General features: G+C 37.4%; 1 protein-coding gene across 4 annotated transcripts in view; it reads right to left on the minus strand.

The window, feature by feature from the left end:
- Positions 1-16,027, minus strand: part of Ncoa2 (nuclear receptor coactivator 2) — a 258,130-nt gene that overhangs the window by 146,887 nt on the left and 95,216 nt on the right. For all 4 annotated transcript variants that reach the window (XM_042665844.1, XM_042665840.1, XM_042665843.1 and 1 more), the window contains exon 2: positions 15,752-15,808. The gene's annotated coding sequence lies outside the window, so the exon portion shown is untranslated. The remainder of the gene's footprint in view (positions 1-15,751; positions 15,809-16,027) is intronic.

The following is a 16,027-nucleotide window of genomic DNA, read 5'->3' on the forward strand; positions in this document are numbered from 1 at the left end:
CTTGTAACATGTATTAATGTTCCATTTCTTGTTATTCCTTAATAATATTCCATTAACGATTCCATGAATGTATACAGATCATTATACTTATCAGCTGATGTACATCTGGATTCATTTTACTGCTATCACAAATAATGCTGTATAGTTTTGGGAATGGGATGATACAGATCACAGAAAGCTAGATACATAAAGGGAACAGGATCTGGAATGCTCCCTACCCCAGCATCAATCACTACTTCCAATCCCTTGCTTTACTACCATCTAAAGCTGTTCATCTTTCATTCCTGTCACTGTTCCCTCAGTTCCTGCCATCAACTGGATCATTTCAGTAGCCTCATCTTGTCTCAGATCCAGCTTTGCCCTCCTCTGGCCAACTTGACCCAGTGCAGGGTGTTCAGCTTAAATCATAAATGTTATCATTTCCTTTCCTTTCAATGGATCCTCAAAATACTCAAGTAAATGTAAAATGCTTTAGCAGGAAAAGGTCCTGGGACCCAACTAACACCCCCCACCCCTCCAGGTACCTAGGTACCTCTGGTTACCTATGTTTCTACAAATAAGGGGTAACTTCAATTAGTTACCTCCCGTCACCCCTCCAAACATAGAAACAAACCTGAACTTTGGCTACTCCTCTACCACACCAGCAAGGGAAGATCATATAACTCAGTCCACAATGAGCCTGATATGTGCCCTTCAAAAGCAGCTCCAGGTCTTACCAGGAGCTTGACCTAAGCCAACTGCTTGACTTATCCCAAGCCACCTGGCAAAACTGGATGAGAAATGGGCAGGCAATCCAACCTTGGCCTGTCATCCCTAAGACTGGCTGAATAGCTATGATCTGAGCCCTCAGCACACAGCTAAGATCCCCTATTAAAGGAGATTATAGGTGTGAAAAATTATGTACTCCAGAGCAACTGATGACTTCACTGACATCACGTCAAAGTCAGAAAAGGGTGGGAGGAGGGAGTCAGAAGAGAGACAAAAGAGTGAGTCCATGCTGGTAGCAAACACCTGTAATCCTAGCTACTCAGAAGGCTGAGATCTGAGATTGTAGCTCCAAACCAGCCAAGACAGGAAATTCCTTGAGACTCCTATCTCCAATAAACTACCAAAAAAGCCAGAAGTGAAACTGTGGCTCAAGTGGTAGAATCCTAGCCTTGAGCAAAAGAAGCTTAGGGATAGCTCTCAAGCCTTGAGTTTAAACTCCAGCACTGGCACAAAAGATAAAAAAGAAAGAAAGAGGGCTGAGAAGGTGACTCAGTGGTAGAGTGCTTGCCTTGTATGCATGAAGCCTTGGGTTGGATTCCTCAGCACTACATAAGTAGAAAAGGCCAGAAGTGGCACTATGGCTCAAATGGTAAAGTGCTAGCCTTGAACTCAAGAGCTAAGGAAAAATGCCCAGGCCCAGAGTTCAGGCCACATGATGACATGTAAATCTTTTCACAGAGATGTGTCCAGAGCCTTGTTCCTCCCATTTACACGTGATTATATATTTTATTAATTTTTCTGGAAGTACAACAAGTAAAGAAAAGCTCACTCATTTTCTGGGGAATCAATGTGCTAAGACTAGAGGTCAGGATTAGGCTCAGAATTCCTGCCAATTTCATATAAGAAGTGGGAATTTGTTTACACCATCAACACATCTTACGAAGTAAAAAAATAAAGTAGAGTAAATGTCTGGAAAACGTTACAAAAGTAACGTTTCATCTAAGCTGCTTTCTTTTCTGGAGAGCAGAAGGAAATGTTGACATTGAGATGCCCTTTATGTCCTCAGTAACTAGCACATGATGGTAGAATAAACGGTGTTTTAGAGAATAATCACAAAATTGGATCTGAGTACAGCCTCCACACTAAGGAGCCTCAGGGCTTTTTCTACCAGTTACTTACTCTTCACAGAATCTCCCCTATCCTTTACTACAAGACTGGTCCCTAAAGAATGATTTGGCAGAACACTGTTGGTGGCTATCTGCTCTCGGTGGAATATTAAGAACAGAGGCCAGCATGAGCTCCATGGAAAGAATTCACATGAGAGAAACGGCTCTGCAGAAGAAAGGAAGAAGGCAGTCAGGATGGAAGTGCTGGCCTAGCTATAGAAGCTAGGAAAGATACTCTCTAAGCCTTATCACCTGTCTTTACAACTGAAGAAAAAAATACATGAAAAATCCCAGATAGAATTTTGTATGTAGCTGAAGTAATTTAAATCCTTCTGTTCCAGTATCGCAAGCAGCTAATAAAGCAGAAAAGAATTATACTACAGCCTCTAGTACACCAGGGAGAATGTTAAGTACAAGTGCTTAGAGATTGTGCCTAGAAAACTTTTACCTACGAAACTGAGTTGTCATCAATGGCATCTCTGAATGGATTCAGAAGTCTAGACAAAAAGGGTAGTCTAGTGTTCTCTCCACATGTCCTACCTTATGCCACATTGCAGTCCCCTGCCGAAGACCAACGCTCCAAAACTAATAACATGTTTTCAGACAGTTTAGTTTTTAGAATTTTAGACTGTCACACAGCCAAATGGAGATTCTACAACAAAGCCGCTATATTAAGCAGAGATTTTACTAAAAATGTATTTAAGGGGCTGGGAAAGTGGCTCAGTGGTAGAGCGCTAGCCTTGAGCTGAAGAGCTGAGGGACAGCGCCCAGGCCCAGAGTTCAGGCCCCATGACCGGACCCCACCTAAAAAAAATTATTTAAAACCCTCCTAAAATATATGACCACAATCTCCTACCTTAATAAATACAACAATCTAAAGATAATTTTACCTTTATGACTTGTAGTCATTAGGACTATCATTCTGAATATCTGCTACCAAAATGTTGAGCTGCTATAAGGGATAGAAATCCTACAAAATGACTTCCAATCCTAGAAAATTACTTGATTGAATATATGTCTGCATTGTTTTATAACTTTGTTTCATGAACTCCTACTGAATAGCAATGCAAATACTATTTAACGGAGCATCTCAATAAAGGGTTCATATTAATCAAAATTCTTCATATTCGGCTAGATGTTTGCAGATTGATTGCAAAGATTAGTGAAGATATTTTCAGACTAATATCAAATACAGGCTATGTAATGAAACTATAGAAAAGCAGAGCCTGAACTCTAGGACTCTGTGTTGACTAACTCAAGATCCATAGCTTTTCCTTGAATGATCACCATCTATGCAATCTATGGCCAAGTGACACTAATGAGGTCTTTCTAACACAGTTTACCCATGAAACTGAGGAAGCTGCCCATTGGTATTCTGAGCAAAAGACAAAAAACTAGTGGGGAATGTAACCTATGCCACAGATATCTGAGTAGTTCTTAGGGACAGGCTAGTTAAATTACATCATCCTTTCTCCTTTACCCTCAAAGCAGACATGTTTATTTGTACTAACAAAATGAGTCATTTGAATTGGTCACTAATGAATTTTTAGATGAAGTTCAGTCACAGTAGTTTTTCTGACTACAGTCTTTCAGGTTTGGACACTAAAGGTAGGCAAAACAAAAACCACCACAACTTGTGTAAGATCTCACAGCTACCTGGTACTGATCTAGTAACCTTCCAGGTTTGGTTCACTCGTTACTTTCCTAATGTTAAGACATAAAGATCTGAGGACCCAGGATGAACCTTTCATTTACTATAGCAACTAGGAACACAATCAGTAAAAGAGGTATTAAAAGTCTTTGTGTTGTCAACCTAGCAAATACATAAAATGGAAATACTACACTGCTCAAATCATATTTTCTGGAAAAATGTCAGTGATAATATGTGATCATCTGACTGGTGGCTGATAACAAATTTAGAAACAAAAACATGCCGGAGCACTCCTCTGCTTGAAGAGTTCTAAGAACTGCTCTCTCTCTCTCTCTCTCTCTCTCTCTCTCTCTCTCTCTCTCTCTTTCTCTCTCTCTCTATCTTCTCTCTCTCTCTCCCCAAGATGACTGCCAACAATGGCCACATGTCATAACAACTGCAGGGGACGTTAGAAAGTTGATGAAAAAGGCCACAGGATACATCTGCTAGAGTCTACAAGTGACAAACTGCTTTTCATACCTTTTTATATAATCATACCTTTGACATCTCTGGACTATGCTCCCCAATGAAAATCTGTTACAAGTCCTAGTTAGGTGTAAATCTGCTTTATTTCTCTTTACTTCCTAAAATGAGCCATAACAGGCTGTAAGCAAACAGAGTAAGAAAGGAATCCCAAAGGAAGTATTTATTAAAAGAAAACTCAGTAAAATCTTCAGTTAACATAGTATAAGTTGAAGACCCAGAAAGTTGATGTTCTAGGTGTAGGCCATCACTTTGAAGGCCATCAGCTCTCTTGAGGTTCATCTATTTTTAGAGGTCTCAGAAGGAAAGACGATTCTGGTAGGCCACCCCCCCCTCATCGCCCTTTCACCTGTTACCAGCCTGCCTATCAGTTCACTGGAGGCTAACTTAGGCAGAGTCTTTCTTAAGTGATTAAAGTCATGTATAAATATTTGGGTTTTCAAAGATTTCTGCTGCTACTCTCAGATTATTTGGGAAGAAGTCTGTCTCAGCCCTCTTTCAGGGTAAGTTGAAGCAAGAAATAAAGAAAAGGAAAGAGAAATGAAAGGAAGAAGGAGAGAAAAAAAGGAGGAAATGTGAGAGAGAGAAAACAAGAGAAGTTAGGAGAGGTGAAGGCTGACCACACTGAAGGACCTGCAACAGGAGGAGCTAAACTAGGAAATGCTACTGAGGTGTTCAAGAATTGAGATGAGAAACAGGAGAATGATCACAGCTCCATTTCTGTTTTTTCAGTGGTTAATTGGGGATAAGAGTCTCAAGACTTTCCTGTTCAGGGATGGCTTTCAACTGCAATTCTCAGAACTCAGCCTCCTGAGTAGCAAATATTTATAGGTAAGAGCCACCAGCATCTAACCCAATTTTATTTTTTTTTGTTGTTGTTTTTTTTTTGCTATTCAGACAGGAGAAGTTTATTTACCAAACTGCTGCCCCAGCCATGCATGGTGGAGAAGCATGGTTGGAAAAGGAAAAAGGAGGAAGGGATCCCCAATTTTATTTTATTTGGCAATACTGGTGTTTGAACTAAGGGCTTTATGCTTGCTAAGAAGACAATCTACCACAAGTCATATCATTAACCCTTTTTCTGCTTTAGTTATTTTCAGATATAGCCTTATATTTTCCTTGACTACTATCTCCTATCAATGCAACTTAAATTTCTGGGATTACAGATGGGACCAATATCCCTGGCTTATTTGTTGAGATGGAAGGTCTTGCTAACTTTTTGTCTGGTCAAGCCTTGAACTTCAATTCTTCTCATATCTGCTTCTAGAGACCTAGTTGTAGACAAAAGCCATTGCACTTGGCCAGCAACCAATTAAACTTTCAATTTTTTTCAGTGCATGGAACCAAACTAGGCTCTTGCACATGCTAATAAGGTGCTCATCCACTGAGCTATATCTTCAGTACAAATTTTTTTCTGTGTTGTTTTTAGTGCTCTGTGTGAATTCTTTTAATGTAACAAATGCTAGCAATAAGAACAGATGTCTTAGGGTATAAGGGAGGTAGATCAGAATAGGAAGCATAGTTAAGATCAAAGTTGGTGTCAAAATTTCAAGGTAGGTTACCAAAAAAGAAAAGACAAAAAAAAAAAAAAATTTCAAGGTAGGGTCTCAAGGTAGAGATATTTCATCTTTTGCTCAACCAACATGGACCTTTCCTACTTTTCATAAGCAGCCACCTGCAACTGATGGCTTGCACAGGGGTACTACCTACCACTGGTCATTTTGTAGCTCTTAGGCTTCAACTGAGGCATCTTCAAATGGACAATACATCATGTACAATTTACTCATAAGCTTTAAATTCTAGTTAGTAACAAGCATTTACATACTTTGTTTTAAAAGAATGTGGCCAATCCTTTATTAGAAGGCGTATGAAATGAACTTTTCAAAAGACTTTTCAATAACCCTGAGTTACTACAAAAAGATCCAATCAAATTTTAACACTAGATTTAACCAGAGATTTAAGAAATAGCTTGAATTATTAAAACAATAGCTTGAATTATTAAAACAATGGAGGCATATTTTACAGTATTGATCAAATTATAAATTTATTGTGCAAATGCTCTTAAATTGCTTAAAATGAAAATAGGAAAAAACGGCAGCTGTAAATACATAAATTCTAAAGAGTAAGCAATTATACTCTTTCTTTCTGTGTTCAGGATGAATACTGCTGATTATGTAACAACTCACAAGCTGCCCAAACCACTAAGCACCCATTCTATAGAGCAGCTGTCATTTTCTTGTACATCACAAAATAAAAACAAACAAACAACAACAAAAAAAAAACATGAAGAAACCTGAGGGCATGGCTTGGTTTTTTTTCACATTTTATAAAATGTAAAAGGTTATGTTTAAGACATCATTATGTAATCTGAAAATATAATTTAAATGAAATAGAAAACTCTTCTTCATGGATTAAGCCTTGAATGTAAACTAACAAAAGATTTCGGAGATTCCCTTCCCTCTGTGTGAAAGGTCTTTTGCAGGTTCCAATTGTAAGAATTCTAAGAAATTTTTTTTTTAACATTTTGTCACTGAGTACAACCTTCTAAAGTTTGTTTTTGTTTGCTTATTTATTTATGTACCAGTCCTGGGGCTTAAACTCAGGGCCTTGGCACTGCCTATTGAGCTTTTTTGATCAAGGATAGTACTCTATCACTTGAGTCACAGCTTCACTTCTGGCTTTTGGGTGGTTAATTAAGAGTCTGACAGACTTTTCTGCTCAGTTTGGCTTTGAACCACAATCCTCAGATCTCATCCTCCTGAGTAGCTAGGATTACAGGTGTGAGCCACCATTACCCAGCTAAAGTTAATTTTAAAGAGAAATATGAAAGAAAATGGACCAGATTCCTTTTCCATCTTTTAAATAAAATAACCAAGTTAACAGAAAAGCGAAGATATATCCTATTGACTGCATTATCAATGTAACCTCATTTGTAGTCACAGAACAGCTTAATATTTCTACAACCTGCATTTTCCTTTATTAATCAATAGCTGATTTTCATTTATAGTTTAAACTGCAATTTATACACTTCAGAGACCTTTGCTTTTACTAGTAAACATATAATATGTGCCAGTAAACCTCACTAGAGAAGGAAAGGAAGAGTTTACAAATGTTAAACCTTATCATAGCCTTACCTATACTACTTAGAAGTCAGCTTAAAACTTTATTTTGAAATTTACTAACCCTGTTGGAAATGGCTGTTGGCAAGGATCCTTTTGTTCTTTGTAGAGTAAATGGAAAAATCAGGTGCTCTCACATTTTCAGCAAAGTGCCATGCTTACTGATACCATGCTGCTTTCTATCCACATCAAAATAACAAAGCTACTTTGCTTTCCTTTTTTCTTTTCTTTTTCTTTTTGTCAGTCATGGGGCCTGAACACTGAGCCTGGGTGCCATCCCTCAGCTCGCCAGCTCAAAGCTAGCGACAAAGACACTTTTCTAGACCCTAGGGCTCTGAGGCTCTTCCTGGCTCAATCTCACTGAGCATCATCACACCTCCAGCTTAAGATATACTTTGGAAGCACCGTCAACTCTAAGTAAACAAACACTGTGACAGTCAAGCACCTTGTTCTATTGTTGCTTTCACCTTTACTCTCAGGATACATTAAGAATTCAGATAGGATTAGACATATGATTCAGAAATCAATGCCTAGTTTTTTCTTAACAACAACAACAACAAACCCATGACAATCTATACAGGACTCTAGGCATTCACACAGTCAGACTAAAGGAGGATATGGGAAGGAACTCAAAGATGTCACTTTTTTTTTTATGCCAAGGTGTCACTTAACATTTAATATACTATTTATCAAAAGGAACTCCAGAAATTGGAAATGTGTTTTGTTGTTGTTGGTGGTGGTGGTAATAATGTTTGTTTTGGCTTTGAGGTTCTTCCATCCCCTCCCACCACCCTGTTAGGAAGGTATAGTTGGAGTATAAGAAAGGGAGGGAGGAAGGGTAAACAAATGTAATTCCACTATTCAGTATGTGGGAAATGACCTATGTAATTTGTGGGCGGGGATGGGAGAGGGAAACTGGAGAAAAGCATTGTCCAAAAAAAGAAACGTACTCATTACCTGACTTATGAAATGGTAACTCCTCTGAACAACATCTTAACAGTAACAATAAAATATATTTTAAAAAATCAGGGCTGAGAGTATATTTCAGTGACAGAGTACATGCTTATTACTCAGTCCCTAATTTCACAAAAGAAAGAAATTAGAGAAACTAAAAATCAATCTGAAACTATTACATAAGAAAATACAAAGCTAAACTGGCACTGATGATCCTGTCCTGTCTAATAATTTTTTTGTGATCATTCTCTGTATTTCCCACGACATCTAGTCTTGTACAATACAAGTAATGACTATCTCTGAAAGGAAGGAGGCATGCTGGTCAAGGGACCGCTTAGGAGAAAAGGAACAGGAACAGACAAAAAAGGATTATGGTATTGAATGAAAAGAGAGAAAAGAAGAAGGAAACAGTTAAAGTGTTAAAAACCAGCCTGTCAGTCAGTTTCCTACTGCAGGTTTGTTGTTAATAAAGTGCATAGGAGGGTAACAGAAATTTAACAGTGAGCCAATATTGTCCTGAGTTCAGCATGTCTCACATGTTCACTGTGAAAAAGGGCACTCTGTGAGACTGGGGTTATAAATCTACTCTGAATACTTCAATGACTAAAGGTTTTCGTCAACTGTCAAAACCTTATTTTCTAGATCACAGTGCCTACCATATTTGGACATTTGAGAAAATACCACAAAAGCAATGATGTAATTAAACACAGGTAGATTTTTACCTAAACGAAAGATATATATTCAATCAACCTAAATTTTAATTTAGCTAGTAATATTAATTTACAGTAGAGTTCCAAGCTTGTTAACGTACTCAAGGCAAGTAAATTGTTTTCATGTGAATTTATACATCTCAGTAAAAATCAAGTGTCTAGTTGGGTATGATGAGGCATACCCAACTGTAACCCCAAATACACAGCAAGTGAAAAGAGGAGGATCACAATCCACAACAAAAGCCTGAGTAAGGGGCTGGGAAGGTGGCTCAGTGGTAGAGCGCTTGCCTTGCATGCATGAGGCCCTGGGTTCGATTCCTCAGCACCACATAAGCAAAATGAAAAAAGCCAGAAGTGGCGCTGTGGCTCAAGTGGTAGAGCGCTAGCCTTGAGATGAAGAGCTGAGGGACAGCGCCCAGGCCCAGAGTTCAGGCCCCACGACTGGACCCGAGGGGGGTTAAAAAAAAAAAAGCCTGAGTTTTCACTCATCATATGATGCTTACCTGAAATATTAACAAAAACAAATAAGGGCTGTAGGCATTGCTGCAGAGGTGGAGGCATGTATGAGGCAATGAGATCAAACCCCAGCACATACCTCCTCAAACAAAATCAGTGTCTAGGCTGGGAAGGTGGCTTAGTGGTAGAGTGCTTGCCTAGTATGCATGAAGCTTGGGTTCAATTCTTCAGTACCACATAAACAGAAAAGGCCGGAAATGGTGCTGTGACTCAAGTGGTAGAGTGCTAGCCTTGAGCAATAGCTCAGGGACAGTGCCCATCCCTGAGTTCAAGCCCCAGGACTGGCCAAAAAAAAAAAAACAAAAAACCCCACCAGTGTCACAAATCACACATCTCTAAGCAAAAAGAACATTCAAAAGTCAATGAATATTCATTAGGTATACTTTCAATCGTATCTACCCAATATGGCGATACTTAAAATTAGATAAAATTTGTCTAAATTTGTGAACTAAATTTGACAAAATTTCATGCCTTAATATGATTTTTAGCAATTAATATCTAGTATCTAACAGCCAAATATCTTACTACCTCCATGAACTATACTATGAGTTATTATATAGTACAGAATTCCTTCCATGTGTTATTTATTGAAGACTTTGGGTATATTTAGTAGGTATGAACAATTCTTATCCTGTCCATGCTTACCACCCTGCCCTTCTACCTCAAATCTTACAGAATAGAGAAAATAAACTTACAAATAAGTCCAAAATCTATATTGAATCAATAGTGAGTTCAATTTTCCAAGCTGAAAGCCACATCTGAAAATTACATTGTCAAGCACATTTAGCTAGCACTTGCTCCTGTTTCATCAATGCTAAGTAAATTTTATTGGCTAACTTCAAAAATGCTTAAAATGTGAAACTAGAATGAAAAATACTGGCTCAGCAATAGATTAAAATTCAGTTTGTTCTATTAAACAAACTTTGTCTTTTTTATCCCACAGAATTTCTTTTCCTACATTCAAACCTAGAATTTGCATTTACATCCATAGCTACACTCCTTTTAGAAAGTCTAAGGATATATAATTAACCATGTTTTCAACCAAAAATTTTAAGGCATATTCACAGCAAAGTTGTCTTCAAGACTATTTTGTCCATAGGTTATTGTCCTACTCAAACTTGAAATATTGCTAAATAAGAAAAGCAAAAATCCTATGTAAATCAACTGTATTCTATCCACAAGGCTATACCAGGCCATTTTTTAGATAATTTTTTAAAAATCCAGAAATAGAATCACATCTTTTAATATAATGGGTCTAAAGTAATTCTATAGTCACTATACCTCATATATGCATGTGTATATATTATACACATACAAATGTAAATATGTGTGATGCTGGGAATCAAATCCAGAGATTTGCACAACCACTAAACTATATTCTCAGCCCTCAAATATATACACATATATATTTAAACATATACAAAGAAATATTTCCTAGCCTTACAGGAAAGGCAATTTAACCAATGAATCACAGATGTTACCTGTAACCTAAAATTTCTAATACTACAGGAGAGAAAGAATACCAATTCATAACAGATCATGTTTACAATAGAAAAAGGAATACAAATGAATTTATCTGTATCACTGGTCCCCCAAAATTGACTTTGCCATGAAAGCCCCAGAGTAGAACTTACATCAAGGTAGTCATTAAATTCCAAATAAATAATCATGCTTGTTTTGCTCTTCAGTGCTGGGGATCAAACCCAGAGCTTATTATGCAAGCAGCTCTACCACTCAATAACATTCTTAGTCCTTATTTTTTCCATTTGAAACAAAGGTGAAATGTTAGAAAAAGTGAAAAGGCTAAATGCAAGAGAAATAAATAAAATAATGTATGATTTTAAAATTAATTTTGAACTCTTCAAATATGTCTGTGATTTTTGTGTATTATACTTACTGCCACATATGCCTGTAATCAGGGCTATTTAGGCAGAATGGAGCTCAGTGGTTAAGATTAAGGTCTTGGAGTAGCAAACTGCCACTTATTTGGTATGACCTTGGAAAAGTCACTTAACCTTTCAGAGCTTCAATTTTCTTATCTCTTATGCTGAAGATATCTGAAAAGCACTTTCATAATGCCTGGAACAGTAATACAGTAATAAATAACAGTTGTTAGAATCATCAGTCCAATCTCTGCAATTTGTATTTGTAAAAGACATGTGGTGATAGGGCAAGGGTTGTTCACTCTTATATTCCTAGAAATATTACAGAAGGCTGAGATCCAAGGATCATGGCTCAAAGCCAGCCTGGGCACGAAAATCCCTGAGACTCATCCTTAATTAACTACCAAAAAGCCATATATGAATCTGTGGCTCAAGTGGTAGAATGCCAGCCTTGAGCCAAAAAGCTTAGGGACAGCATCTAGGCCTTGAGTTCAAGCCCTCATGCCAACATACATGCACATACACACTTATGCCTGCACACACCATCAGAGATGGCTATATAATCCCTAATATATATATATATACATATACATATATGTATATATATATATATATATATATATTATTGTGAAAATACCATACAGAGAGGTTACAATTACATGGGCAAAATAATGAGTACATTTCTTATCAAGCATTGTTGCCTCCTCCTTTGTTTCCCCTTCTATCCCTTCCCATGTGCCCTCCCCCAAAGTTGTAAAGTTCGTTTTCAACATAACGATTTGTATATCTCATTGTTGCAATAAGTCCACCTGTATCCCTATTTAAACCATTTGTTTTTTCCCTTCCCCTCCACAAATTATACCAACATCAAATACAGTGAAAGCAGGGGTTATACCATGGGGGAGGGACATACAAAGCAACAAAGAAATCATCTTATAAATATGTTAGAAACAATTGCATAAAAGCAAAAACATTTGAATACTTATCTTGGGGTTCATTTCACCTAACATCAACTTATCTGACCTTTTCTGCTTGTCCCAGACACATACTAGTTATTGAAAATAAGGGAAACCATGGGGCCTATGTTTCTTTGAGCCTGGCTTACTTCACTTAATATAATTTTTTCCAAGTCTTTCCATTTCCTAACAAATGGGGCAATGTCATTCTTTCTTATGGAGGCACAGAATTCCATTGTGTATATATACCACATTTTCTTGATCCATTCATCTACTGAGGGGCATCTGGGTGGTTCCATATCTTAGCTATGGTAAATAATGCTGCAATAAACATAGTCATGCTGGTAGCTTTAGTATGGTCTTGTTTGTGATCATTTGGGTAAATGCCCCAAAGTGGGAATATATTTTTTAATCTAAAGGTCATACATACTTGTTTCTCTTTGTAAATGGAAAAATCACAGGCAGAAGGACAGGTAAATGTTTGAAGAAACAAACAAACAAAAAACAAACAAGAGGCAAGAACCTAAGAATATCCACCAATATCTTACAACACGTCTATAGCCACCTTTGATAACTAGTTCAAACACTAATATTCAAGGCAAGAAAATAACCAAAAAGTCCTCCCATCTAAAAACAGAAAACTAAGTAAATTATGTTTTTCTATCCATTAAGAGGTAATAGAAATTTTTTGTTTTATTTTGCTTTTTTTGTCAGTCATGGGGCTTGAACTCTGGGCTTGGGCACTGTCCCTCAGCTCTTCAGCTCAAGGCAAGCGCTCTACCGCTTGAGTCACAGCGCCACTTCTGGTTTTCTAGTGGTTTATTGGAGATAGGAGTCTCACAGACTTTCCTGCCCGGGCTGGCTTTGAACCGTGATCCTCAGATCTCAGCCTCCTGAGTAGCTAGGATTACAGGCGTGAGCCACTGGCGCCGGGCAAATTTTGTGATTTATGTGGTTTTCAGAGATTAAAATCAGATATACTTCAAATCTACTTTGGCCTGGTTAGTTTGCTCCTTTACAATTGGGGCTCAGAATGTAGCCCAGGCTTGTTATGTTCCTGCTTCAGCCTCCCAAGAGCTTTTGTTCCACACATGTTCAGCTTCAAATCTACTTTATTTTCTATACCGATATTACAAAATATATATCTAAGATAATAAAGCGATCTAACAAAGTGAGAGGATACCATACATTCAAAATTTTTTTTTCTTGCTTGATGATAAGAAACATCTCATGGCAGTGACAATGTAAAATAAAAAACCTGTCTTAAATTTTACCTGATTAGTCTTCTTAGAATAATATCTAACACATCTAATTTTCTATAACATCTAAGAGACTTAAGTATACTATATAATTTCATATCTAGAAATAATTATAAGGAATTATTTCTAATTTGTATATGTAGATGCAGAGTTGAAATACTCTGAATATAACTATATTCTTGATATTTATTACCTAATAATTAACAGGCATTTGTTTTGTATTTACTACAAAGCAGGCACTGTCCTAAGGACTAAGTAAGGATGTTTGTTCTGTCCCATTTCTGGGGCAGAAGGGCAGCTATAAAGAAATAAGGATATGTCCGAGTGTTAATAAACATTATAATAAAAAAAAAGTCCAGGTTATGTGGTTTTTAAAAAGTGACTGTGAAGCTCTATCAGACTGGTTGAACCCAAAAAAGCTATCTCATTTCATTTTACAACACCTACTCAATAAGAGTGAGATTTGCTGCCAAAAATTATAGTCTTTCCTTTAAATTTATTATTGTTATTGTAAAGATGATATCCAGAAGGGTTCCATAAGTCAGATAAAGAACACATTTCCTTTTGAACAATGTCACCCATTCCCTTGCTCTCTCCGTTTGTCCCTCCTGTCCCTACCCACAAATTGTACAGTTCATTTTCAACAGAGGGTTTAGTCAGTGTCACTGCTGCATTTGTTCATCCTTTGTCCCACCATTTCTGTGCCCTCCTTACCCTCTCAAAGATAAATGAACAAACAAGACAAAAAGGAAATGAAAACAAAAACAGCAACAAAAGTAAAAAACATCCTCTTGTTTCTACTTCTTGGAATTCATTTCAATAAATATTATTTTATATGGTCAGATGCACATAGCTATTGTGCCTATATGATCCTTTCCTAAGAACATCCTCCTTTGATCTCACTGTGTAAATGCCTACGGACAATTTATCATGTACCAGTGTAATGTTTTTTTCTCTTTTACCATCCAGTGTGCTTACTTACAGATTTATAGGCACATTCTAGTTACCACAAATGAGAGAAACCATGCAACCTATGTTTCTTTGGGTCTGGCTTACTTTGTTTAATATTATTTTTTCCAGTGTTTCCATTTCCTGATGAATGGTACAATATCATTATTTCTGATGGATGTGTAGAATTCCACTGTGTATATATAGCACATTTTCTTGATCCATTTGCCCACTAAGGGCAAAAGCTATAGCCTTTACTCTCATGCTTCTCCTTCCCTCTTGCCCTGCCCCCTGCCCCTTACTGGGGATCAAATGCTGGGCCTTGTAAAACTAGACAATCATTCTACTAACTGATGTACTTCCCAGCCCTTGGTGTTTTGACAGAGTCTTGCTCTGCAAAAAACAGTTTGGCCTTAAACTTGTGATCCACTCAGTGGGAGCTGGCATTACAGGTATGCAACATCACACCCAACGCTTGATAGTTTGGTAGTAACAAATGAACAAAACCATTACTCAAATATTTTAAATAAATGTAAACATTTTGCCAGGCTAGGAAATTAAAATTTAATAAATTATAATCAAATCACTTAAACTCTTTCGAGATATACACAGTAAACAACATATTCATGAGAAATGATCACAGGCAGGGCTGGAGGTTCATACCTATAATCCTATGTACTAAGGAGGCTGAATCAGAAGATCATCATGGTTCCAAGCCAGCCTGGGCAGGAAAGTCCATGAGACTCTTATTTCCATTTAATTACCAAAAAACTAGAAGTGGAGCTGTGATTCAAGTGGTAGAGGCGAGCCTTCAGAATGAATGTTCTGGGATAATGGCCAGGCCATCAGTACAAACCCCAGGGCAAAGGAAAGAAGGAGGAAGGGAAGGGAGGGAGGGAGGGAGGGAGGGAGGGGAGGGAGGGAGGGAGGGAGGGAGGGAGGGAGGGAGGGAGGGAGGGAAGGGATCACAAAAGAGAAATGTAGACAACTGACATTTTTTCATTAATTTCATTTACCCATTACTTTTCTAAACTATAATACAATAATTTTTAATGTTCATGTATGTGCTGGCACTAGTGATTGAACTGTGGATCTCACCCTTTCACTTATCTTGCTTGTTCATGGCTACCTATCTAGTACTTTAGCCATACATCCAGCCCTGGTTTCTGTGATTTATTTTGCAGACAGAGTCTCAGGGACTTTTTTCCCCCTTGGGCTGACTTTGAACCACAACCCCCAGATCTCAGTTCCTGAGTAGCCAAGACTAAGAGTTAACCACTGGCATCCAATTAATCTTTAAATATTTAATTTTACTTAATATTAAATATATTAACATAATAAATTCAAACTTTAACTCACCTGTGTCTGTACACAGTGCAGATGATCTATTAATGTGTGCCCAAATCCAAAAGAAATCTGCAATGTAAACAAAGAAGCATGAGTAAACTCTGCAGTGTCCTGCTGGACTCTCTAGAGTAAATATGAATTTTACAGCTAATCTATGACTAACACATGCTTATCGCCATCAATATACAGTAGTAGTCATTAATAACAACTCTCCATTAAGTTTCACAGTAAATCAAGAGTAGACTTACTTCATTATTTGTATTTATGCAAGACAGTGTAAAAGTACAG

This window comes from Dipodomys spectabilis, unplaced genomic scaffold, assembly GCF_019054845.1.
Source record: "Dipodomys spectabilis isolate Male_0828 unplaced genomic scaffold, ASM1905484v1 ptg000015l, whole genome shotgun sequence".
NCBI classification, from domain to species: domain Eukaryota; kingdom Metazoa; phylum Chordata; class Mammalia; order Rodentia; family Heteromyidae; genus Dipodomys; species Dipodomys spectabilis.